Here is a 7160-nt window from a genome sequence, read left to right as displayed (position 1 = left end):
GGATACCCTAGACACCTGCAGCCACCAGAAGAAACAGCAGCAGCAGCAGTGAGAAAAGTGGGGAATGCCAGACAGTAACCTGACACCTGAGCTGTTGCCCAGTGAATTATAAATATTTTACAACGTACAATAAAGGACTTAAGCATTTGGCTTACTAGTTAAAAGGTTAAAACTACAAACAAAATTAATAAAATAAAAAGAAAAAATATAGGAACTCAGAACAACTCAGAGCAGCTGTGCCCTTGCTGCTCTGACACTTGGTTTTGCTGGCAGGATCTAGAAGATGTGTGGGTCCCAGCAGGAGCCAGTGCTCCCAACACTAGGTGTCAGGACAGGACTTTAGGAGTAAGTGCCCTGTTGGGAGATCGTGTTGACTCCCCACCCTTTGAGGACTTGGAACCAGATTCCCAAAGAGGAGCGGGGAGCAGGAGGCTTGGGAGAGACCTTTGCCAAAGAAGCAAGAGCAGGCAAAAGAAGGTAGAGGGACCAAATATCTAAGCTGCAGCCAGGCAATCCCAGCAGAAACTTTTGCCTAGAGAAAGAGTGGGTAGGTAAATGGAGGTGAGAAGAGTACCCTGTTGGGAGATCGTGTTGACTCCCCACCCTTTGAGAACTTGGAACCAGATTCCCAAAGAGCAGCGAGGAGCAGGAGGCTTGGGAGAGACCTTTGCCAAAGAAGGAAGAGCAGGCAAAAGAAAGTAGAGGGACCAAATATCTAAGCTGCAACCAGGCAATCCCAGCAGAAACTTTTGCCTAGAGAAAGAGTGGGTAGGTAAATGGAGGTGAGAAGAGTAAGCAGGAGGGGAGGTCAGACACCCAGAGCCAAACAGCAGCAACAATGACAAGTGGGGGGCAGCAGACATTTACCTGACACTAGGGCTGCCCAACTGCTGCCCAGTGAATAATGAGCGTTTTACCATAAGCAATACAAGACTTAGGCCTTTGGCTTGCTGGCTACAGCAGTTAAACCAGAAGCCAGTGACGGCTACTAGCCTCCCAGCAGCCCCAGGAACAGAGCAGCGAGCCCCGGATCTGTGAAAGCAGCAAATAGAGCTAGTGAAAGCTCCCTGGTTGCAAATGTACTGAAAGGGTTAAGACTTCAGCAGCAGCTTCTGGTACTGAAAGGAATTAACGGGAGAAAAGACACTCCTTTGAGTTGGAGGGCTCAGGACTTTGACTCTCCCGAAGAAATAAAGAGAGTTAACCTCTTAGACCAAGGGGTGGGCCAAGATACTGGTTAAGGGGGACTATATGCCACATTCTGGCAAGGGAGCCTGCAGAGGAGGCTGCGGTCTCTGCTAGGAAAGAGGACAGTTGGGAAGGCAAGGGCCTGATGCCCAAACCATCACCGGAGCGCTTTGCTATGTACAAACTTGTCTCTCCCTGCAGCCCTGGCTATGTTTGGCTCGCCACTAGGAACCAAGCAGTGGTGAAAGCCAGGGATGGCAAGGCCCTGTAACTGATAAACAGGGTTAACAGGAGAGGGTAAAGGGAAGGCACTTACTATGGACCCGAGAGCCTTCAGGACTTTCAGACGCTCCTAGAGAAGAGGCGTTTGACTAAGGGACTAGCCAAGATGCTGTTGGGTTAGGAGGACTGGAGGCTGCATATTGAACTTATAGACTGCAGTTTGCTATGTCCAAGCCCAGTTGTATAGGGGTTAAGCTGTCTATGTACAGTAAAACAACCTTCTCCCATGCCAGAATGCATTTTAGGGAAATTAGACAGACTGTGTTTGTAGCTAGAAAGAAAAACTGGCCACCATGCATAGCCCTGACAGTGGCCTGGGGAAAACTGTATAATGGACTAAAATGATGCCTGCATCTTCATGGACATGACTCCAGAGAGACAAATACAGTTTTGCTTTGTGTGGGAAGGTCAAAAATGGACTTTAGTTACCTCCCTGAGATGTTTGTATAGCCTTACCATGTGTCATGCTTGGTAACAGAAAATTTGGCTGCCTGAAGTGGCCACAGTGCCAATATTGTACTTCATTATATAAATATGTTATACTAACCTTTAATTCTCTTACAGATTTGAATGCAGTTGCCAAAAGGACAGGTACCCAAATAGGCAAGGAAAAATACCCATCAGATTTTAGTCTCTATTGAAAGACAGTTGGCAGCCTGTATACTGCCTTGCAGGCCTATGTGATCATGCCCATGTCAGGGGTGGCACAAATCTCAACTTTAGAAAAGTGGGGGAGGCCTATATAGAACAGAGGGAAGTGGTGAGTACCAGCCCTCTGTTACAGGAATTACAGACCCTGTGAGGTCCTGTGACATGTGAGACCCTGCAAACGGATAAAGCTCATATGGAAGAGCTACTCCCTTAATCCATTCTGAGAGGGCATGTCACCCCTCCCAGAGATCACATGTAGTTTAAGGACAAGCCAAGTAGGGGAAACCCTACTACAGGGACAGATATAACTGTCTATTTAAGTATAGACACATTTTAAATTTCTTCTTGTCATTTAAAGGCAGTTACTGTTTTGTTATAATACATTTAGAAAAATATTACTCTAAAAAGTCCATAGAAAGGACTGGCAAGAAAAATCAGAAGATCTTAAAGCAGGTCAGTATATTTTTCTCCTTATACAATTCCTCAGAAATTTGGCAATTCTTAATAAATCATGGCAATACATTTCTTTGCATAAATTCAATAAAACCGGTTTCCAATAGTGGTTTTATTGACCAAAAACTTTGACTGGAGTGTCATGTTTTAAAAAGCCCTGTCTGAACTCTGAAGACTTAAAGCCAATAAAAGTGCCACAGAGAAAGCCTGGTATCCTGCTTGGTGGCCCTGAAAATAGCTAACACTGGAGCATCAGGCCCATACCCTACCATCGCTGGTGGTTGGTCAGAGTAGAAGGGGAGCAATAAGGGTGCCTCTGCGTCCCTGCGGGACCCCCCACACACTCTAGGCCGCAAGGAGTAGGAGGGCTTCTAAAATGGGCCTTGAAGCCTAGGGCACGGGCCCGAATGGAGTCACTGCAGGTGATGGAGTCACCTTACTCAGCAGATTCTGTAGGCAGGCCTGATGGCAGCTGGATGGCTTGGCTTCCTGGCCCTATGGGGCACATTAAAATTCAATCATGAAATTCTGACAAAGATAGTCAGTTACCATTCTTATTGTGTTTATACAAACAATCAGGCCAAATTAAATAAACAGAGGAGTAATTTTAAGGAGAAAAATTCTATTTCAATAGAAGTTATCAAAACTGAAATGTTTTCTTTCCCTTATACCATACCATTTGTTATAACTCTTGCTGTTCTAATTGCTCAATAATACTAAATTTTATAAAGCAGTTTAAAATTTACCAGGTCACAAGCCCACCTCCTTCGGTGCTCAGGCCTCATCGCCCCTCTGACAGACAGCAAGGATCTCTTGGCTCTGAAAAAAAACTCCATCCCCCTTCAGCATGGAAGTAGCCAGAGGACCCCTCCGACATCCATTTTCTCTAAAAGAATTCAGAGCCCAGAATCTTTGAGGTAATATGGTAGGCAGTTAGGCAGACATGAGCAGAGCATGGACGATGGGCCAACTAGCGCTACCAAATGTAACGAAGTCTTTCCATCTCTAGGTATGTGAGACAAGGGAACTCCCCAGAAGCAAGAGGGAACCGAGCGTCTGTAGCTTGAATAACAGATGAAGCAGCCGGGAGGCTGCCCTAAAACCAGTGGGGCCCTTACAGATTCTAGTGACTCTTCCAGACCCTGACCTCCCCGACTAAGATAGAAACAGCCACCACAGTAGCTAAGAAGTCCAGGAAATAGTTCCCAAATTAAAAAGTAATAATAAAAACTGAAATTCTTACCAATCTTTACTCAAGTTCTTACAGGCTTTACAGTCTACCCAGAAAGCAATCCAGAAGCACATCCGAGATGCTCTGCCTGTACCAACTTCTGATCTGGTTCATCCTTTCTGCCTTGGTGACTCTGTTTGGGTAAAGAAATTTACCACCCAAGGACTGACTCCTACCTAGAGGGGACCACATACCATCATCCTGACCACCCCCATGGCAAGGTCAACGAGATCCCAACGTGGCTTCATCACACCAGGCTTAAGGCAGCACAGGCAGAAGGATTCTCTAAAGACAAAACTTTCACATGCATCTCATTATTAATTCTCTTTATAGGACTTAGTAAAGGAAACCTCAAAGCTAAGTAGGTTAATAATGTTAACAACCCCCAAGAGTCAATGATTTGACTCATTTACATAAAACCAGTGGGGAATGAAGCATGGAGGTCCCTCCTTTGGAAAACTGCTATTTAAAATTGCTGTTTGAACTACTCTGTTATTTTTAGATAGTCTCTTATTCTGTAAAAATACAACTTTGTTTCTTAGCTTGAATAATAGAACAGATAAACTTAACTGTCTGACCTTGCAAACTAGCCATCTAAAAGGGCTGATATACTGATACTGATAATAATTCCCATATTCTTATGCCAAGTGTTTGTATCTAAGGTTATAGGTGTCTATACAGATATGATATGTACTCAAGGTTACAAGTTGTCTGTATGGATATAACAGGTGTTTGCTAGATATGATATGTACTCAAGTTTACAAGCTGTCTACAAAAATAACTTACACAAAAAACTAGAAGACTATAAAAAGAAAATTTGACAGAGGTAATCTGCTCCGAACCTGTGCCCAATAAAGATGACTCCTAACCAATTGGCTCATTAAGGCATCTTGTCCAGCTTGCTGATTTGCAATACAACAGTACACCTTGTGCCCCAGGGCCTCCCTTGTTTTCCCATGCCTCCTGCTTTGAGTCCAAAAACATTTCATTATTTCTGCTTGGTTGGTTTCTGTGGTTAGGTTGCTCAAACTGCCCTATCTGCCCCTGCTTATGTTCCACCTGCCTTTGTTTTCCCCTGGACCCTGCCCTATCTGCCTGCATTTCAAGTTAACCCTATCACGGGCAACATGTTTTTTCTTCTTGTTTCCAAAAATAAATAAATAAATAAATAAATAAATAAAATGCAAGCTCACTCTCTCCTTTCTTTTCTGTCCACAGCTGGCCACACAGTGGAGTCTGCTTTCACCATTCCCCCCATGACTTGCTAACTCACAATAGCTTTATATTTTTAGGGGTTTATGTTATTCTTACAGAGTTTGCTCAACACTATTATCGCGGACATTTAGTTTTGTACCTAGTTCAAAGAATGTAATGAGCCCTAGTGGGTTTAGCTCAGTGGATAGAGTGTCAGCCTGTGGACTGAAGGGTTCTGGGTTTAATTCCAGTCAAGGGCAGGTACCTAGGTTGCAGGCTCGATCCCAGGCCCTGATCAGGGTGTGTGCCGGAGGCAACCAATTAATATGTCTCTCTTACACTTATGCTTTTCTCTTTCTGTCTCTCTCCCTTCCTTCCACACTCTAAAAATCAATGGAAAAATATCCACAGGTGAGGATTAACAAAAATAAAATAAAATAAAAAGAATATAATGAATATTTTCTTTTTATAATTTATGAAGGTAACAATTTAAAAAAACAACACAATATAAGAAATACGAGATTAGCCTAGAACTCCAAGCAAGTTCTTTAAAAGTGACTATGTTAAATAATATTTTTCAAGATAATATTCTGATGGAATGGTTTTTAACATCATTATCAAAAAAATTTAGAAGAAACAATGTGAAAGCAAGAACTTATTATGTAGATGTCTATCTCTATTTTTATATCCGTAGTCAGTAATAAAGGAGTGTAGTTCTCCTACCAACAATGACAGACTCCATCCTCAAGCTCACTTCCTAGATATTGGCAAATCTTCCAAAGTTCTTGCATCATTACAAAAAGAATAAGAATAAAAGAAGAAGGAGAAGGAGAAGGAGAAGGAGAAGGAGAAGGAGAAGGAGAAGGAGAAGGAGAAGGAGGAGAAGAAAAGAAGAGAAAGAGTAAAAAAGGTACAAATTTTAAGACACTCTGACTAGATTTAAAGTTTTGCATTTCCAGTTTAACAAAATGAGGATACTGTATTTACTCCAGAGTATTACTATAATAGGATTTATAAGATGAAACATTTTTTTCTTACTATTTAATTACTTGTATTAAAGTAATTGCTTGTGGCCCTGGCCAGTGTGGCTCAGTTGTTTGGAGCCTCCTCCCGAAACAGAAATATTTTGGGGGGTGAAAAAGACAGGTTTTAGGAAATTTTAGAAATTTTGGAGATTAATGGGACCATGGAGGAAGCACAGGGCTGCAGAGCAGCAGAAGGTATATTTCCATAGAATAAGGAAGCTGAAAAGCTGCAACAGGTATATTTCCATAGAATGAGGGAGCTGGGAACAGCAAAAGGTCTATATTTACAAAATAAAGGGAAAGAAGCCCTTCATCCAGAAGAAAAAAAAGAAAGCCCAAAGGAAATAGGAAAACATTAAGGAAGGAGGAGGAGGGAGGGAGAACATCATGTGTCCCATATGAGGTTCGACCTTTGAGCCCAGGAGTTACTACAGTAACCAGTCCAATGGAATAGTGACCAATCAGAGGGGATATCAAGGCACCAGGATCTGCAGCCTTTATAAGCCATAGGGAAAAGGAACTCAGTGGGACCCTTTCCTCTTCCCTAGGTGGGAATCCTTTCTGGGGGACTCTTTCCCCCTCCCCACATGGGAGTCTGTACTTGTTCTTTAATAAATTTCCATTTTGCTATACCACCTTCTGTCTGTGGATTCATCCTTTGAATCCGGCAGACAAAGAATCCAGGTTCCAGTCCAGGGGAACACCAGGTGTTCCAGTCTAAAAATTCTGCATCACTTTCATACACCAGGCAATGGCTGGTTTGATCCCTTCAGGAAATGTACCTAGTTTCCTGGTCTGATTCTTGGTTCCATGCCTGCAGGAGACAAACAATCTCTCTCTCTCCCTTCTTCTCTCTGAAAAATCAATTTTAAAAAGTTGCATGTGTTTTATCCTCTTCCTTTAGAGTTAAGAGGGCACCCAGCACTTTTGGACTGGTTAATTTAAAAAAAAGAAAGAAAGTGCCACTTACTGTCTTATGTGTCTTGGTACCTTGGCTATATATAAACTGAGTGGACAGATTATTATGACCACATGACGTTTGTAGGCAAATTAGCTATAATTTCACGCTGAAGTTGCTAGAGGGCCAGACCATTACAAATAGGGAAGCAGGTTGTTTACCATGACAGTAGAAGTGA

The sequence above is a fragment of the Myotis brandtii genome, unplaced genomic scaffold (assembly GCF_000412655.1).
Source record: "Myotis brandtii unplaced genomic scaffold, ASM41265v1 scaffold493, whole genome shotgun sequence".
NCBI classification, from domain to species: domain Eukaryota; kingdom Metazoa; phylum Chordata; class Mammalia; order Chiroptera; family Vespertilionidae; genus Myotis; species Myotis brandtii.
This window is presented reverse-complemented; position numbering follows the sequence as displayed.